Source organism: Rhinopithecus bieti, unplaced genomic scaffold (assembly GCF_001698545.2).
Source record: "Rhinopithecus bieti isolate Rb0 unplaced genomic scaffold, ASM169854v2 scaffold_37914, whole genome shotgun sequence".
NCBI lineage: Eukaryota > Metazoa > Chordata > Mammalia > Primates > Cercopithecidae > Rhinopithecus > Rhinopithecus bieti.
Genome location: NW_016816274.1, coordinates 501,218 through 521,504, shown reverse-complemented (window position 1 = coordinate 521,504; position 20,287 = coordinate 501,218). Strand labels below are relative to the sequence as shown.

General features: G+C 42.6%; 1 long non-coding RNA gene across 2 annotated transcripts in view; it reads right to left on the bottom strand.

Moving 5' to 3' along the window:
* Positions 1–4,290: 4,290 nt before the first annotated feature.
* The window catches only part of LOC108516962 (uncharacterized), a 49,564-nt gene continuing 33,567 nt past the window's right edge, over positions 4,291–20,287 (bottom strand). For both annotated transcript variants that reach the window (XR_001881962.1, XR_001881960.1), the window contains 2 exons: positions 6,376–6,469; positions 4,291–4,325 (listed from right to left, as the gene is read on the bottom strand). This is a non-coding gene — a long non-coding RNA (uncharacterized LOC108516962). The remainder of the gene's footprint in view (positions 4,326–6,375; positions 6,470–20,287) is intronic.

Genomic DNA, 20,287 nt, shown 5'->3' with positions numbered 1-20,287 from the left:
TCAGCTGTCACTGACCTCTACTGGCTTGCCTGTGATAGTGGTTTCCAACAAATTTAGCTGCTCTTCAAAATCGCCATGGGAGTAAGTTTTTTTTAAGTACTCATTTTCAGATCTCCCTCCAGAGCCACTGAGTCAGAACCTCTTGAGTGGAGCTTGGGAACCTAGTGTTTAAGGAGCTCTGTTCAAATTCAAGACATCTAAGCACCTAGTCTGTAGGCAGTAACTGCTTGTAAATACACGATGGGTACCAAGTCGGGAAACAGAAAAGCTTTAATTGACATTACATTATAATGTATAAGAAAGTGATATCTGTTTCCAAACTTCCATTGCTACAAATGGTTTAGTGTAAAATAAGCTCTATTCAATCCAATTTAGTAAGCATTTCTATATGAAAGAGGCATGTAATAATAACAAAAGTAATATCTGACATCCACGGAACACCTAATATGCGCCAGCACCTCGTCGAATGTTGTATGCACATCGTCTCATTTATTACTCACCAGGCTTCTCTGTGTGCCCTATAATCAAGGTCAACTTATCCATTAGGCTCAGTAGGTACTGTGTCTAGGGTCCATGATACTATTAGAGGCTCATAAAAACGTTTTTGTTCATTTTAGCATCAGAAAGGAAAAAAAAAAGAAAATAATCTCTGATGAATTATATTAGTCTTTACACCAATACAGTCACAAAATATAATTGGTGATCATTTTCATGGAGAAAGGGGCCTACGAAGGCAAAAGTGCCTTGGGGCTCTGAAAGTCATAATGCAACCTTCACCATAATCATTCCCATTTAACAGAATATAAATTAATGTCTAAATTCAGTGACAGATCTAGATTGTGTGGGGCCTGGGGCTTTTACCATTTAAATGATCTTCTGAAGGAAAATAATGCAAAATTATAAATAAAAATTAGGTACACAGTCTTGGAGGGGACTGTCCAAGTAAGGGGCCCTCAAGGGTGAGCCTCCTTAGCAATATGGCCCATCCGCCCTTGCCTAAATGTCTTTGGGCCTAAAGAAAGCCAGGGAAGGAATCAGTGTAAACCAGGGCATATCAGCAAAGGACTCAAGGAGGAAATGGGACTTTGCAGTATGACTGTGAGTTGGGCACCCTGAGTGCAAACCCTGGGGGCTGAGTGTGAGCATAACATGTTTAGGGGAAAGACCATAACATGTTTAGGGGAAAGCAGAGAACTCACCCAAGTATCCGGGGTAGGGAGAGGATCCAGAGTTCCCTAAGGAAAGTGAGGCCTGTTTTGTTTTTATTTATTTATTTATTTATTTTTAAGACAGGGTCTCACTCTGTCAACTGGCGGGGTGCAGTGGTGCAATCACGTTTCACTGCAGCCTTGACCTCCCAGGCTCAAACAATCCTCCCACCTCAGCCTCCTAAGTAGTTGGGACTATAAGTGGTTAGTTTTTTTTGTTTTTTGTTTTTTTTTTTTTTTTTTTAATTTTTTGTAGACATGAGGTCTCCCTATGTTGCCCATGCTGGTCTTGAACTCTTGGACTGAAGCAGTCCTCCAGCCTTGGCCTCCCAAAGTACTGGGATTACAGGTGCGAGCACCGTGCCTATTGGTGCCTGTTTTAAATACCAGGATGGAAAGACCACTGGGAATCCTTATACTTGCTCTTGGGTCTTACGTCATTACGTAATAGTGGGGCAGGACTCTTGGGAGGGTCAGGAAGAGGCACAGAGGTCTAATTGGAGGATTAATCTGGGTGTGTTTTAATAAGCACCTGAAATGATGGTTGGCTGGGAGGAGGGAAGAGAAAAAAAATGAGTAAGCATCAGAAAGGTTCAGTCAAGTGGATAATGAGGACTACAGGGGAAGAAGAGTCAGCCGTCATTTATATATTTTGAGCCTGGATCACTGAAGGAACAGTGTGGGATTGCCAGAAATGTAGAGACTGGTTACATTGGTTCTAGAGAAGTTAAATCCAACAAAATAATCACTACAGAGAGGCATCCTGAACTAACTTGACCAGACCCGCTGGCCTTAGCCTTTGCTGTTGTTTTCCAATTGCCAATGCCCCATCTGATTGAAACATTTTTTTTCTCAGCTGTGTTAACAGCATTAAGACATTACAATCAGGTCGGCCTCCTCTTCTTGCTGGCTAGGAAGCTACAGTGTTATTTTGTGTGTGTGTATATATATATATACACACACACATATACACATTTCTGTCCACAGTTCCTGGACCGTATCTCCCAGAGCCCTCGTTACAATCTTTCATTATAAGGTTGGGTGTGTTAGGCCTCAGGAGCAGATTGAGAAAACAGAATCTCTCTGATCTTTTCCTGCCCTTCTTTCACCTTCCCCAAGACAGGACTCTAATCTTACCCCACCTTTCTGACTATGGGTCTTAAGATTCTCTCCGGAGATGGTCCCGCCCTGTAAGCCGGGGGAAGGAACGCTGGCATCACGAAGCTTCCATAAAAACCCAAGAGGACTGGATTCAGGGCGCTTCCAGATAGTTGAACACATGGAGGTTCCTGGACAGTGGCGACCCAGGGAGGGGATGGGAGTTCCACGCCTCTTTCCCCATACCTCACCCTATGCATCTCTCCATCTGTGTCCTTTGTAAAGTCCTTTATAACAAACCAGTAAACTTAAGTGTTTTCCTGAGTTCTGTGAGCTGCTCTAGCAAATTAACCCAACACAAAGAGAGGGTGAGGGAACCCCAACTTGAAGCTGGTTGGTCGGAAGTTCCAGAGGCCCAGATTTGCAAAGGGTGTCTGTGGAATGAGCAGTTTTGGGGACTAAGCCCAAACCAATAGAATCTGATGCTATCTCCAGGTAGATTGTGTCAGAATTGAACTGGAGGACATCCAGCTGGTGTCTGCTGCTACGTGAGTCAGGAAATTCCCCACATATTTAGTCAAAGAAGTCTTCTTCTGTGTTGCTGATTGTTGCTGTGGTTGCTGATTGTTGCCAAGAGGAAACTGGGTTTGAGAGAATTTTTGAAACAGAAGCACTTTGCCTTTAACACGACTTTTGTTAAACACCATCATTAGATTAGTTATAATTCAACTCCCAGAGTTACAACCCTCTCCACTGCCTTTCTAGGTGAGCAGCCAGAGGACTAGTCACAACGAAATAGAAAGAGGAGAAGGGATTTGAGAGGGCATTACAGAGGTATAAAATTTAGAGGACGGGAGCGGTGGCTTACACCTGTAATCTCAGCACTTTGGGAGGCCGAGGTGGGCGGATCACCTGAGGTCAGGAGTTTGAAACTAGCTTGGCCAACATGGTGAAATCCCATTATTACTAAAAATACCAAAAATTAGCCAGGCATAGCGGCGGGCGCCTGTAATCCTAACTCCTCAGGAGGCTAAGACAGGAGAATCACTTGAAACTGGGAGGCAGAGGTTGCAGTAAGCTGAGATTGTTCCACTGCACTCCAGCCTGGGCAACAAGAGCTAAACTCCATCTCAATCAATCAATCAATCAATCAATAAGAAAGGGACTGGAAATGAGAAAGAGAAAGGAGACTAACAATCATTTGAAAAATCTTTACATACCTGTCAGGCTCTGGGCTTGGAACAAAAGCCATTAATGACAGAGATGCAGTCAGTACCCCCAGGGTATCTGAGATTTCCAGGATGGGTGTTTGTGGGAAAGTGCTGGGGTCAAGTGCCGCATTAGGAACATGTTCTAGAGAGTGGGGAGGCAGATGGTAAATTTAGTTTTATCCATGTAAAATTTGGCATTCTGAAAATGTAAAGTGGAGATGTCCTGTACATAGTTATCAACATGGGAAAGAAGATCAAGAGAAAAGTCAAGGCAAGAGACAGACGTTTTAGCGTCTATCTGTTGGCATAAAGTTTATGAGGCAGACATGAAGGAGGCAGAGGTTGCAGCGAGCCGAGATCGCGCCATTGCATTCCAGCCTGGGTGACACAGCAAGACCCCATCTCAAAAAGCAGTTTACAAAAATTGACTATGTCTTATGTCTCAAAGTGAGTCAACAAACACCACAGTCATTATTATATAGACCAGGGGTGATGGTAGGACAAGTGGAGGCTCCTAACAGAGCTACAGATTCTTCAAACATCAAGGAATTGGGGCCAGGTGCAGTGGCTCATGCCTGTAATCCCAGCACTTTAGGAGGCTGAGGCAGGTGGATCAACTGAGGTCAGGAGTTCGAGACTAGACTGGCCAACACGGTGAAACCCTGTCTCTGCTAAAAATACAAAAATTAATCGGGCATGGTGGCGCATACCTGTAATCCCAGCTACTCGGGAGGCTGAGGCAGGAACATAACTTGAACCCGGGAGGTGGAGGTTGCAGTGAGCTGAGATCGTGCCATTGCACTCCAACCTGGGCGACAGGAGCGAAACTCCATCTCAATCAATCAATCAATCAATCAAGGAATTATATGGAAAGGAATTATACAGAAATGGCAAAAGAAAAGAAAAAAGTTAGATTGGTGAACAAAGTGCAAAGAAGTCAGCAAAACAAAGAGGAGGCTCAAAACCAGAACTTGCTTTTTGGGATATGAATTTCTCTGTAAGGAATCCTCTCCCTGTGCCCCCATAGCAATCCACAGGAAGTGGAGAACATTTTGCCTTTTCCCCTGTGCCGCCCCAGGTTGCAGTCAGTGCTTCCCATTGCAGAGCCAGCGACCAAGGGAGCTGGAAAATGCTAGTTCCTTTTTATAGAGGGAAGAGTAAAGAAGAGTTAACGCACAGAGGGGTTAACTATCTTTTTGTTCCTGATTTGTAACTTTATTATATTGTGATCAGGGAATGTGATCTACATAACAATGACTGTGGTGTTTGTTGACTCACTTTAAGACATAAAACAGTCAATTTTTGTAAAAAAAAATTTTTTTTTTTTTTTTTTTGAGATGGAGTCTTGCTCTGTCACCCAGGCTGGAATGCAATGGCGCAATCTCGGCTCACTGCAACCTCCACCTCCTGGGTTAAGCTATTCTCCTGCCTCAGCCTCCTGAGTAGCTGGGACTACAGGCATGTGCCACCACTCCTGGCTAATTTTTTATTTTTAGTCGAGGTGGGGTTTCATCATGTTGGCCAGGCTGGTCTCAAACACCTGACCTCAAGTGGTCCACCTGCCTCGGCCTCCCAAAGTGCTGGGATTACAGGTGTGAGCCACCACGCCCAGCCAATTTTTGTAAATGTTCTAAGTGTTGTTGTGTATTCTTTATTTGTGTGTGTGTGTGTGTGTAGTGTTCCACATATTTCCATAAGATTTGGATCATTAATTGTGTTATTTGCACAATAAAAATAAATCTTTTTGAGTCATATGACTATTTTGTCTGCATGAAGTCAGTTTTGAAAGAGGTTTTACCAGCCTGGCTCAGTGGCTTATGCCTATAATCCCAGCACTTTGGGAGTCCGAGGAGGGCAGATCACCTGAGGTCGGGAGTTTGAGACCAGCTTGACCAACGTGGGGAAACCCCGTCTCTACTAAAAATGCAACATTAGTCGGGTGTGGTGGCGCATGCCTGTAATCCCAGCTACTCAGGAGGCTGAGGCAGGAGAATCACTTGAACCTGGGAGGCGGAGGCTGCAGTAAGCCCAGATAGCACCATTGCACTCCAGTCTGGGCAACAAGAGTGAAACTCCATCTCAAAAAAAAAAAAAAAAGAGATTTAAAAAAAACTCTCATTATGATTATGGATTTGTCAAATTCATATGTCATTTATATGGAGAATAGTCTATAAAGGAACATTAATGGAAATAGTTGGAAGGATGGTGCGGTGGTCTGGGTGAGACATGGTGGTAGCTTGGCCTGAGATGGTAAGAATGTGGAGAGAAAGGGAAAGAAAGCAATTAATCCTGATTATTAGGTTTCTGGTGTGGACAACTGACTGCATGATTGGTGGTACCAATTACCAAACGGCATGCCACTGACCAGTGTTCTTCCTTGAGCAAATTACATAAACTCTCTGGATTCTATTTTCTTATTTATAAAAATGGGTATAACAATAGATTGTATTTCATAGTGTCACTGTGATGGTGAAAAGAGTTAATATATGTAAAGTTCTTAGCACAATATTTAAGTCATTGTTCAATATATGCTTTTGTTATTACCAATTAGGATATAGTTAAAGGAGGAAAGCTTTGGGTTTGTTCGAGGCGGGAAATGAAGTTTTCTATGGGGCTCATGATGTGTGAGTTGTTTTATAAGTAATCTTTCAGTAAAGAGGGTCTGAGTCATCTTCACAAATGCTGCCAGGGCTGAAAGAGAATGGAAGTGAGAGAAGACCACCGGAAGGTCAAAGGTAACTTTCAACAAGTGGCAGAATGCAGGAAAGATTTTCTTAAGGTTGGGAAGGTAAATAATGGTTTCAGGCCGAGAACGAGAAGACGTTTTACAAAGAGGTGAAATAGCTGATTCTACTTACTTTCCTGTTTATTTTTGTTTTTTCAGTGTTGCAGTGTGATTGATTCTGGGTATGGAAGCCAGCCATCCCCAAAAGGCTGCAGGAGAGCACGACTCTGGAAAAAAATGATGGCAATTAACAGAGTAGCAGGAACTTGCAGAACAACAGTAACTTACCTCAAGTGTGACTTATCATATGATTAGTAAACAGATTACACTAGCGACAGTTGTTAAGAAGTCTGTTTTAAATTTTGGTGCAAAAGGAAAAGTGATTAACTTGACAAAGATTCATAAGCACATATGTTTCCAGCTCTGAGCTGTGGGGCAGAATGAAAACTGAAGTTGTGAATTCTATAGTATTCACTGCCTTGGCAGATTTCAGTGTGAGATTATGCATGACTACACCCCTCCCACAAGTTTACACAGGCTTAGGAATTTTCTTATTAAAGCTGTTATGCAACCTGCATTTTAGCAAGGGCATACAAACGCATGGAAAGAATATTCCCATACACAAATCTTTTGTTTAACTTTTGTTTTTGTTTTTGAGACAGAGTCTCGCTCTATCGCCCAGGTTGGAGTACAATGGTGTGATCTCGGCTCACTGCCACCTCCGCCCCCAGGTTCAAGTGATTCTCATGCCTCAGTCTCCTGAGTAGCTGGGATTACAGGCATGTGCCACCATACCTGGCTAATTTTTGTATTTTTGGTAGACACAGAGTTTCACCATGTTGGCTAGGCTGGTCTTGAAATCCTGACCTCAGTTGATCCACCCATGTTGGCGTCCCAAAGTGCTAGGATTACAGGCATGATCCACCGTGCCCATCCCCCATACACAAATCTTGACTTATCTGTATCCCCCTTCACTGGGTTAGTGCTGAGTTGCTTTTCTTTTCTATATTTTAAGGAGAAAGACATTGCTTTAAGCCTACTATAATTGACGCCGTCTTTCATTAACCAGTTTTAGATCTATCACAAATAAATTATAAGCTAGATTCAATTATGAAGCCATTAACACACTTCCCATAAATGGAAAATGAAAAACAAGTTTTGTGTAAAGGTAGGAGATTAACATACACTTTTATGTCGTTGACTTCCAGAAATCCCAGTTAAACTACCAGTAAATAGATATTTTAAGGCTTAAACCCAATAGATGGCAAGAGCTGAAGAAGGGACAATTTTGGAAGCTGGAAAACAGATGAACACATAGTGATAGAATGAGCAGATTTGAGAAGTTTAAATCCCATCAGGCAGAAGAGAAAACTAAAAACTAATCTGATTTACAGCATATCTGAAGACTTGGAAACTAATGGCAGCAGGTCCCTGAAGAAGTGAGGGTAAAAGGGATATGGACTAAATAAGGAGGATTGTTTGGAAGTATTCTTTAGGAGGAATTGGATTGGATCCCTAGCCTTCTCCCCAGATCTGTGCAGCATCCCAGAGACTGCACCTTCCTTAACTGGCGAAAGAGTGATAGCTTATTTTCAGAATGGAGTAAAATACATGGTTCTACACTAGAAGAACACCAGTGCACTTGAGTGTGAGAGAACAGTACTAAAAATAGAGGATTAAGTGAATTTATGCATATTAGCTTCTGGGATACCCCATACCATATCCATCTTTTCCTTCTCTGGGCCAACAACACTGAAAGTTAGACCTTCACCCTCCAGGCAGGATATGGAGTCTTCTCTGGGAAATATGCTTGGTCCATTATGAAAGACCTAACCTTGGAAAGATATTGACATCAGAAGTTCCCTCAGTAGACCCAGCCCACCCTGATGCTCTTACAGTGAAACCCACATCAGAGCATCCCAGCTCTCATATTCTCAGGGCTTCCAGCCAGTGTTTCAGCATCTCACTCTTAAATATTATCAGATACAAAGATGATAAGGTATGTGAGGAAAGCCTTTAACTCGGAAGATAGAAAATGAATAAAGAAAAAAAGTAATGTTAAGGAAATAAAGATAAAATAAAAGTCAAACATCTCACAAAGAGAAGCTACTATAACCACAAAACAAGAAAATAATTCTATGCAAAAATAAACAAGCAAATAAATAAATGGAACAAAACGCATACAGAAGGTCTTGAAAATTAAATACATAGCGGAAAGGAATATTTTATTTTCTTTCTTTGTTTCTTTTTTTGAGACAGGATCCTTCTCAGTTACCCAGGCTGTAGTGCGATGGTATGATCATAAGTCACTGCAGCCTGGACCTCCTGGATTTAAGCAATCCTCCCACCTAAGCTCTCTGAGTAGCTGGGACTACAAGTACATGCCAGTATGCCCGCCTAATTTTTTTTATGTTTTGTAGAAATGAGTCTCACTATGTTGCCTTAGTTGGTGTCAAACTCCTGAGCTCAAGTGATCCTACAGTCACAGCCTCCCAAAGTGCTGGGATAATAGATGTGAGCCAATCCACCCAACTAGAAATTAATATTTTCAATAGAAAGGTCAGAATATAAAGTGGAGAATTTTCCAGCAAAAGAAAAGGGAATGGAAAATAGGAGATACAAATGTAAGACAATTAGGAAATTGGTCAAGGGTGTTAGTGTCTGACATGGTCTGGCTCTGTGTCCACACCCAAATCTCATCTTGTAGCTCCCATAATTCCCATGCGTTGTGGGAGGGAGCCAGTGGGAGATGGCTGAATCATGGGGATGGGTCTTTCTCGTGCTGTTCTTGTGATAGTGAATGGATCTCACGAGATCTGATGGTTTTAAAAAATGGGAGTTTCTCTGCACAAGCTCTTTGTTTTTGCCTGCTGCCATCCATGTAAGATGTGACTTGCTCCTCCTCACCTTCAGCCATGATTGTGAAGCCTCCTCAGCCATGTGGACTGTAAGTCCAATTAAACCTCTATCTTTTGTGAATCGCCCAGTCTTGAGTACGTCTTTATTAGCAGCAGGAAAATGGACTAATAGAGCACCCAAAAGAAAAAAATGAAGAGAAGTTAATAATCTGAATTTCCAGACAGAAAAATGTATTAAGTGAATACAGTCTTAGGCTAATGCACACATTGTGAAATTTCAAGCATTGAAGGCAAAGAGAAGATCCTGCAAGATTGTAGAAAGGCGAAAAATACACAGGTCATATACACAGGATCAGCAATTATGAGAATAAAAATGTTCCCCAAAACTTAGGGAAAGGCAATTGTTCTGTAGTCATAATAAGAAGTAGCTATCAAAAACTGGTTTTAAACCCATGTAATCAATCAACACAATTCCCCTCAATGTACACACTTTTACAAGCCAACTCATCAGATCAGGTCTTTGTTTCTGAAAAACAGCCAGTGGTAGATGAACTCACTCCTGTAAAAACACTTTTGAGTGGTGAACAATCAACAAAGTTTCCCTTAAGGAATTGTGATTCTGCAAATGATAACATCCTAATGCAGTCTCTGAACTCCCTGAACTCATCATGCTTCCTCAAAACTCTAGTAGCCTGCTCTGCATGGAAAGACTATTTCTGAGCATCACAGCTCTCACTGGAGCAAGGAGTAAATTCAGCTTTGTCCTTTTATTTCAGATACTAAGTGGTGATCTCATCATCTTTTGGCATAGACTTTTAACTTGTGAACAGGAGTACTGGCTACAAAGCAATGGAGAAAAATGTTAAGAGAAAATAGTTAATGACCTAGAATTCTACTCCCAACCAAATTAGGACTTAAACACAAAAATCGAAAAAAAAAAAAATTAAAAAAAAAGACATTTCCAGACATGCAAGGTTTCATACAATTAATTTACTGCTCATGTACTCTTTCTTGGGAAGTCACTGAAGGAAACCAAGCAAGAGGAAGATATGGATTACTAGAAATATGAGATCCAATACAGGAAAAAAGCAGAGGACAGCCCCAGGATGATGGTAAAGAGAGATCCCAGCATGGTATCTGGTTCATGCTGCAGCTTGTATAAATTATCTTGTGCTGCATAACAAACCAACTCAAAACGCAGTGGCTTACAACAACCATCTATTTAGTTCATAATTTTGCTAGGCGGTTCTTCTGGCTGATCTTAGCCAGGCTCACTCATGCATCTGTGGTCAGTTGGCAGTTTTGCTGGGACTGACTGCTTCCAGATGGCCTCAGTCAAATGCCTGACACGTGTCTTGGTGTTGGCTGCGGTGATGGGATGACTGGACTATGCTTCTCTCCTCATCAAGAAGGTGAGCCTAGTTCATCACATGATAGCAGAGGTCCAAGAGCCCAAACCACAAGGACTCTTCAAGCCTCTACTGTGTCGTATTTCATTGGTCAAAGCAAGTCACATGGTCAAGGTCAGAGCAAAAGTAGAAAGTACACTCAGAATCACAGAGCAAAGGAACACAAACACAAGAAAGGGAATCACTGCTATTGTTGCTGCTGCTGGCCTTCCTTTTTTTTTTTAAGTAAGGATGAGGTCTTGTTTTATGCCCAGGCTGGTCTAAAACTCCTGGACTCAAGTGATTCACCCGCTATGGCCTTCCAAAATGTTGGGATTACAGATGTGCACCACCATGCCTGGCCTTATTTAATATTTAGTTTTTTATTAGCTGTTTCCCCTAACAGAATGTAAAGTCCCATGTGGGCAGCCTTATTTGTCATATTTGTCCCCAAGTGCCGAAAACAGGGTCTGGTGCACAGTAACTACTAATCTGTTTCTTTAGAATAAATTAATAAAAACAAAAAATACACAGCGAAAGGAAAAAAAAAACAAAGCAACTCTTTATAGTGGCTGCTTTGGGAGAGGAATTCAGAACTTGTCAGGAGTGGAAGAGCAGGAGAAACGAACTAACTTTTACTTCTTTAGGTCCCCGTCTTCCAATCCCTACAGCTTTCAGGGTCCAAGTGTTGGTCTCCACAGCATTGCACACTCACAGGGATCCATGAGAGTGTAGAAGGGAAATGTGAGAACTATTTATCTACGATTTTTTTTCATGTCAGATGGGCAAAGTGCTGACATTGTGGCGAGGTTTGAGGATGGCACATCCCACACTTGAATGTGAACACCTAATCATCATGCTTATGAACTGCAAAAGCATCAAAATATTTGTTTGGTTTCTTCCTAAGAGAAAAAAGGCATTAATATTTAATTTATAGATTTTGAGTACATGCTTATAATTTATAAATTATATTTTAATGCATGCTCAGTGATTTTGTTGACAAGAGTATGGAATCAAAGACATTTGGTCTGAAGAAGTTTAGTTACAGACTAATAGCCCATAGGTCTTGTAAATGGTGAACATGTTTGATCTGTCTTGTACTGTTTTAAAATGGTTTGAATAAAATCCAGAGATCTCACACAAAATTCCACATTTCTGGCTGTTTTTGGGATGCTAGAGGAGCTGGCATTGCTGGTCCTGTGATTTGCTGGAGCTGGAGAGCATGTGCACGTTTAGAGGTGTGTGTGTGTGTTTGTGTGTGTACGTGTGCTCTTGTGCACCAAGGTCTTCCTAATGGCTTCCTTTGGGTTCTCATATTCAGTTCACTTCACTAATTTATCAGCCTGGCCTTGCAGACATTTTAGTTTATTGCCCTTTTCTGACAGTTTCTCAACATCAGTCAAATCATTTGTGCCTGCTAGCAGTGAAAGTGATGAGATTTGCTAATAATGTCGCCCAGGCTGGAGTGCAGTGGCCGGATCTTAGCTCACTGCAAGCTCCGCCTCCCGGATTTACGCCATTCTCCCGCCTCAGCCTCCCAAGTAGCTGGGACTACAGGCGCCCGCCACCTCGCCCTGCTAGTTTTTTTTTGTATTATTTTAGTAGAGACGAGGTTTCACCGTGCTAGCCAGGATGGTATCGATTTCCTGACCTCGTGATCCGCCCATCTCGGGAATGAGATATTCTCATTCCTGCTTTTACTATATGTACGTATATCTGTGTGTGTGTGTGTGTGTGTGTGTGTATTCCTTTACCATCTCTATATTTCACTATGCAAACCATGGTGATCGATGTGATAAAGCAGTACCTACAAGAAGTTCCTAGGAAGCTATAGTTACATATGTAACAAAGGAGGACTACACGTAATTAGAATATCAAGGTACAAAACTGTCGACTGAAGATCAGTGGTTGTCAGCCTGCTTTCAGCCAGGACACACCTGAGGAATGGTGATTCACAAGGACACACTCCCCTGTTAAGCCCGGTTTCTGGTGTGTCAACACATGCCCTGTTATTCTTACTCACCAGGACTGAATGTGAGTGTAGTGTTAGGGTAGCAGTAGCTCTCAAATCAGCCTTTAAAAAGAAAATTACAGGCCGGGCGCGGTGGCTCAAGCCTGTAATCCCAGCACTTTGGGAGGCTGAGGTGGTGGATCACGAAGTCAGGAGTTCGAGACCAGCCTGGCCAATATGGTGAAACCCCGTTTCTACTGAAAAATACAAAAATTAGCCAGGCGTGGTAGCGCGGTCCTGTAGTCCCAGCTACTCAGGAGACTGAGGCTGGAGAATTGCTTGAACCCGGGAAGCGGAGGTTGCAGTGAGCCGAGATCGTTCCATTGCACTCCAGCCTGGGCGACAGAGTGAGACTCCATCTAAAAAAAAAAAAAGAAAAGAAAAGTGAAATTAGTATTCCAAAGTCACAACTACTAAATAACAAATCCAAGATTCAAACCCAGGTTTAATTCCAAAAGCAATGGTCTTTACTAACTAATATCCCCCACATTCCAAAAAAACAAAACAAAACAAAATCTCTTCATAAGATATTGAAATTTCTCCAATAATATGTTTCCAACAAATGATTTAGTTGTCAGTGAAAATAAACTACAAAATCAATATATTCTACTACAGCCAATGGAGAAGTTAAAGATGTCTTCAGCCACATTAATAGAGGGAAAACTCCAAAGGGTGCCCCAGAGCAGAATTCAGTACAGGCTTAAGTACAACGGCCAAGAAAAGCTAAAACCTTAACATTTAAACATTTTTATCAGAGCTTAGAGATAACCTTGAAAAATAATAGACCATTTACTTGTTTCAAAACGACAGATTGCTTCTTGGTTGCAACTTCTATTCACCGGAGACAAAAAGTAGAGACTAAATGAATTTTTTTTAATACAAGATCAAAACTCCAGTTTCACTCATGCAGTAGGAGGCTTTCCAATATGACCAAGGGGCACTGTTGGACAAAAGAGACATACACAGTTTAAAGCCTCAGGCCCCACTCACAGGAAGTTTATCATTCACTAGAGGAGCGGAGGAGTCTACCTCTGGGTGCAAGAAAGTACTAGGTCAAATGAGGCGCTATTCCAAAGGGTCCTGACAGCCAGGCAGAGAATTTTGGACTGACAGCTGTCAAAAAGGGAGTTTGGGGCAGCAAAGGGTTAAGAGGCCACTCTGTGCCCAGGCCGCAATAAACTCAGTGTGTGTACTACTGAGAAAAAGAGATGTGGTAAGCAGAGGCTTTCACAATGAGATAAGGTAAGAGGCTTAAATAAATTAATCGAAATGGTTCTGAACATGATAAGATGTAGGGTTTAGATGAAAGAGGGTGAGGCAGCTGCTAAAAAAGAAGAGATGTACATATTTCTCCAGCAGAAACAGGTTATGCAATCCAGGGCAGCTTGTACAATGGAAGGAAAACATGTTAATTAGATGGAAAATGGGCTGTCTATTATGGGTGTGTGTGTCTTGGGGGGCAGAATTATAAGTGAAAAATCAAAGATGAGCTCCTAAGCAGAGCTTTCATGGGGTGATATAAGGGAGGTTTTGTAGTTTACTTTTACAATTTTTCTATTTTTTTCTAATTGAATAAATAATACACAAATACATCTTCCTTGAAATAGTTACAAAATTTATAGGTCAAAATGAAGTCCCCTTTGACCATCTCTCAACCTTACCCTGCTAAATCCCAACACCCTCCCCAGTGTATCTTTTTGGGAAATCGGGAGTACAAGCATATGTAGTACTTTAGCATGATGAACAAAATAAAAAAAAAAATTATAAAAAAAAACAGGAAAAGGAAAGCTTGCAGTAATCCTAACACTAACACCCTTTTCTTAAGCAGAGGCTGTGTTAGTTACAGATAAGCTATTAGATTAGCTCATTCAGCAAATGTACTGTGAGCAACTACGAAGTACCAGGAACTGGGAATACAACAATGACCTCAAGGAGAGCATAACCACTTCCAAGGCTAGCATCATTTCCCACAATATACTGATAAGGAAAGTGAGACTCAGAAAAATTACACAACTCACCCAAGGTTACTGCAAGTCAAGTGGTAGTGCTGCGATTCAAATTCTGGCCCTCCTTCTACAACTGTCTTCAAAGCCTGGCTCTCCTTCTACAACTATCTGATGGTTTTTAAACCATTTGTTATAAAAGCAGAAGTCTTTTTAAATTTTTTAATGAAAATATGATAAAATTACTATATTGTAGTTCAATATAGAGAAAACAAATGTAAAAGTGGATGTGCTCTGTTTCATTTGAAGTGGCCTACTCAGAAAGATGATTTTGTTTTTATTAAGAGGACTGGAAGGGATTGCTTGTATGAAATACCCCAAAGGCCCAAGTCTTCTATTGCCAAACAGCTTTAGGTGTAACTACCAGGCATCATTGGTAGAGATCATCAGGGCTAATGAATTACAAACTGGGCAGTGCCTGAGAATTACAGATTCCTGTCTTCCTCTGGCTACTTGTGACTCTCCATTGCTAATTTTGAATTCAATGGGATTCAGAGATCAGCAGTTGTTAAAAGCTACCCTTTGGTAACTCTGATGATCAGCCAGATTTGAGAAGCGATTCTAGTACAACTTGTTGTTTTGCTTAATTCCTTTCCTTTAGGGATCCTGCTTTGCCACCCCATCCTCCACCTGTTCTTTCAATCTAGAAACAACTGACCAGACTTGTGCTGTAGAGACACTGTATGGAACGCCCAGCTCTTGTGGATTACCGTCCTGGAACGTCTTGGTTTCCTTCCTTCTGCTCTGATTTTTTATTTCTACTCACCCTTCAGTTATGAACCACATAATCCTTTCTAGAATGATACAGGTCTGGTTATTCCTACCCCTGCTCTAATCATTGCTTCCTAATTACCACTTTAACTTTACATCTATCATTGGTGAAATTTCAAATTCCCTCCCAGGTGATAAATACCAAGGATTTTTTTTTTTTTTTTGAGACGGAGTCTCGCTCTGTTGCCCAGGCTGGAGTGCAGTGGCCGGATCTCAGCTCACTGCAAGTTCCGCCTCCTGGGTTTACGCCATTCTCCTGCCTCAGCCTCCCGAGTAGCTGGGACTATAGACGACCGCCACCTCGCCCGGCTAGTTTTTTTGTATTTTTTAGTAGAGACAGGGTTTCACTGGGTTAGCCAGGATGGTCTCGATCTCCTGACCTCGTGATCCGCCTGTCTTGGCTTCCCAAAGTCCTGGGATTACAGGCTTGAGCCACCGCACCCGGCCTAATACCAAGGATATTTCATGTGGCATCTACACTTCTTTTCCTGATGGTGTGTCCTAGTAGGACTCCACGTGCCTCTGCTGCATGAATCTTCCCAGATTAATCCCAGCTTCTTGTTCTCAGGACACTACTGTCTAGTGCAGCGATCATTTTTATAATATCCCCCAGTGAGCAATTATTCAATGTCTGCTTATGTCCAATAATAGAAAACTCGTTTTAGGAAAGAGCCTGTTCTACTGTTGAAGAATAGTAGCTGCTTTAAAGAAAGATTCCACCAGATCTTGAGCTAAACCTAGCTTTTCTGTACCTTCCGTCCACTGGTTCTTCCCTCCTGAACAGTGGTTCTCAATGTGGTTCAGCCCCAGCAGCAATAGCTTCACCTGGCAACTTGTTAGGAATGCAGTTCTCAGGCTCCACCCTAGACCTACTGAAGAGAAACTCCGGGAAAGATGCTTAGGGATACAGCCCCCGAGGGATCTGATGGACTCAAGTTTGAGACCCTCTGCATTAGAAAGCAAAGCTTCTCCCAGACCACTGGTCTGGATACTTTTAGCCTGGCCTGGAGTTTGGGATCACAGTGATACTACATCTCTTGTCGACTCAATCCCCAAAAGACACTTTAGTTTTCCAGTGTAGTTTACCTCTTGGTCTAAGGGCATAATATTGATTGTAGCCTTTGGAGGGGGTGGAAACAAGTGAAGCTTTCAGTTTTCTGTTTCTAATCGTGTTTAGGCTTTCCTGGGGACAAAATATTCTTTAGGCTTTTTGACACCATTGGCCAGTCACACAAAGCAGTCAATATATTTCTAGCATAAACATAGAATACTAGTTTTTGATACACAGTGTGTCGTGTATATATTTAACGGATAGATGGTTTGGAATACCTGGGAGCTAGGAGGGTTAGTTTTGGTCAATATCAGGGGTTGTTAATCAAAAGGACTTCATGAGGGCTGTGAGAATTATGGTGAACTTTGATAGATGGAAGTAATGCAATTAGGTTATCAATTAGTTATGCTGGAGTTCATCAAAAGAGAGATAATCCTAGGTGAGCCTAACTTTTAGAAGATAACTTTTGGCCAGGCATGGTGGCTCACACCTGTAATCCCAGCACTTTAGGAGGCCAGGGCAGGAGGATTGCTTGAGCCCAGGAGTTCAAGACCAGCCTGGGCAAAATAGAGAGACTCCATCTCTACAGAAAAATATTTGAAAATTAGCAGGGTGTGGCAGTGTGTGCCTCTAGTCCCAGCTACTAAGAGGCTGAGGTGGGAGGATTGCTTGAGCCTAGGAGGTCAAGGCAGCAGTGAGCTGTGATTGTACTACTGTACTCCAGCCTGGGCAACAGAGTGAAACTCTGTCTCAAAAAATAAAAATAAAAATAAGAAGAAGGTAACTTTCTTGAAGGTGAAGACTCAGAGAGACTCTGCTGGCATAGAAGAAATCAAACAGTCCTTGAGAAGAGGTATGAGTAGCTACAGGAGCCACTTGGTAAGAAGCTGAGGGTGACCTCTTAGAGCTGAAAGCAGCCCCTGACTGAGAGTTAGCAAGAGTTAGTAATGACCTTGGTCACTGTCTTAGTCTGACTGTGCTGCTATGACAGAACACCTTAGTCTGGTCAATCTAGAAACAACAGAAATTTATTTCTCACAGTTCTGGAGGTTGTGACAGTGAAGATCAAGGTGCCTGCTGACTCAGTGTCTGGTGAGAGCCTACTCTTTATAGACAGGCCCCTTCTCTTTGCCAAAGGGCAAAAAGGGCAAACAAGCTCTCTATGTACTCTTTTATAAGGGCACTAATTCCGCCCTCATGACCTACTCACGTCCCAAAGTTCCCGCCTTTTAATAACATCGCTTTGGGAGTTAGAGTTTCAACATATACATTTGGGAGGGGGGAATGCATGCATTTAGACAATAGCAATCAACGTACTGCAAGGAAATGAACTGTGCCAACTACCAGTGCACCTGGAAGAGGACCCTGAGCCTCAGATGAGGTCATGGCTTCAGCTTACAACTCCATGTCTGAGCTGGTGAGACCCAGAGCAGAGGACGGAGGTAACCCACACCTGCACACTTGACCCGCAGAAACTATGAGAGAACACATTTGTTTTTAGCCACTATGTTTGTAATAATCTGTCATGCAGCAATAGAAAAGCAATGTACTACACGTCAGCAAATTGTTGCAGTCAAAGAAAAATGTTTCTGTAGTTGTCACTGTGCCCCACAAATGGTGAATATTTAATAAGCCTTGACTGTAGATGTAATTTTGGATGACCATGGTTGGAAAGGAAGGTGATGAGGGGTAAGGGTCCTGTTGAGAAAGAGGAAGAAGTTATGTGCTGCTTTGTGAGAGGGCATGGTTAGTGATGCGCATGTGGCTACCTGAGAAAGGCCTCAAGCCCCGTGTTCTTTGAGGACCACTTAGGAATATTGGAGAGATGTTTCAAGACCCAGTCGGTAGGGGATTGAGGCACCAGTGGTGGAAGCAGTCTCAGGTAAAGTGGAAACTGAGGACATCTGCAAGGCCACACTCATTGAGTCAGGAGGGTTTTCCTCCAGGTAGGAAGATAAAATCTTGTCCATAGACCAGCTGTGGATCCTGACAATGCAGCAGTCAGTAAAAAGGGCTCCTGCACCCGCTGAGTAATGAGGCAGCGTTTCTCTCTCAGACTCACCCCGGGCGCTGTCCTCTGAGCAGATGCTTCCCCCATCAGACTCACCTGGGGCGCTGTCCTCTGAGCGGAGGCTTCCCCCATCAGACTCACCGGGCACGGTCCTCTGAGCGGATGCTTCCCCCATCAGACTCACCCGGGGCACGGTCTTCTGAGCGGATGCTTCCCCCATCAGACTCACCCGGGGCGCTGTCCTCTGAGAGGATGTTTCCGCCATCAGATTCACCCGGGGCGCTGTCCTCTGAGAGGATGCTTCCTTCCCCTGCCACAGACTTGAGCAGGATCTGTCTTGAGCAGTGTCCCTCTGCCTGACTTGCAGCTCAGGGATGTCCTGTACTCAAAATTCCTCTTGCCAGCTGAATGAACTCCATCACCTTCCCTCTGACCATTATCTTATTAAAAACCTCTTCCTGAATTGACCTCATCAAAGCCTTACCACTAATTTCTGCTGGTTTTGACCTAAATAGGGTCAACCTCAAACATGGTCCACAACTGCTCTGATTTCACCAAACTGAATTCTTGTTAATTTGACTGAATAGGACCCTTTTCAAAAAGAACACATTGTTTAGGAATTGACTGACCGAAAACAATTAATGGGTGAACAGCTTTCATATAGTTTGAACTTAGGATAATCTGAAGTGGCAGAACATTGACTAAATTATTAAAATTGTGTATTGAGAACATACAACAAAGAAAGTGCTGTATCACACACTATGGAGATTCGGAAAGTGGAAGGTGTGGTTTATTTTCATCTCATCTTATTTGGTAGATAAAATAGAACATAAGAAATTAACAACACAAATCACACATAATAAGTTAATATGGCAAAGCAAGAGGCTGATTACCAATGAATGACAAGGATACAAACTTCGATACAAGTTCTATAAGGACCAAATCACAGTGAGCTCTTTGGATCAGGAAACTTCCAGGAGAAGAAGAAAATAAATTAAAAAAATTTTTTTTAAAAGAGACACAGTCTCACTATGTTGCTGAGACTGGAGGTGAACTCCTAGGCTCAAGCAGTCCTCCTGCCTCAGCCTCTTAAGTAGCCTGGGATTGTAGGTGTGTGCCTTTGTGCCTGGTAAGAAGTAAAATTTTGATCCGGATTTTAAAGCATAGGCAATGGAATGGGCTGAATATTGCCCCCACCCCCAAATTTAGATGTTGAAGTCCTAACCCCTAGTATGCCAAATGTGACTGCCTTTTGTATATTTTGAGATAAAATCTGCTATGGTTTGAGTGTGTCCTTTCCAAATTTTAAGTGTTGCCAATGTTATCGTATTAAGAGGTGGGACTTTTAAGAGGTCATTAGACCACGAGGTCTCCTTCCCCATGAATGGAATGAGGTGCCCTCATAAAAGGGCTTGATGAAGGGAGTTTGTCCTTTTTCGTCCTTCTGCCTTCTGCCCCGTGAGGACACAGCGTTCCTCCCCTCTGGAGGTCATGGCATTCAAGGCACCATCTTGGAAGCAGAGATAGGACCCTTACCAGAAAATGAACCTGCCTGTGCCTTCATCTTGATCTTGGCCCAGTCTCCAGACTGCTAAAAATAAGTTTCTGTTTTTTTCTTTCCTTTCTCTTTTTCTTTTCTTTTCTTTTCTTTTTTTTTTTTTTTTTTTGAAGCGGAGTCTCGCTCTGTCGCCCGGGCTGGAGTGCAGTGGCCCGATCTCAGCTCACCACAAGCTCCGCCTCCCAGGTTTAAGCCATACTCCTGCCTCAGCCTCCCGAGTAGCTGGGACTACAGGCGCCCGCCACCTCGCCTGGCTAATTTTTGTATTTTTCAGTAGAGACGGGGTTTCACCGTGTTAGCCAGGAGGGTCTCCATCTCCTGACCTCGTGATCCGCCCACCTCGGCCTCCCAAAGTCCTGGGATTACAGGCGCGAGCCACCGCGCCCAGCCAATA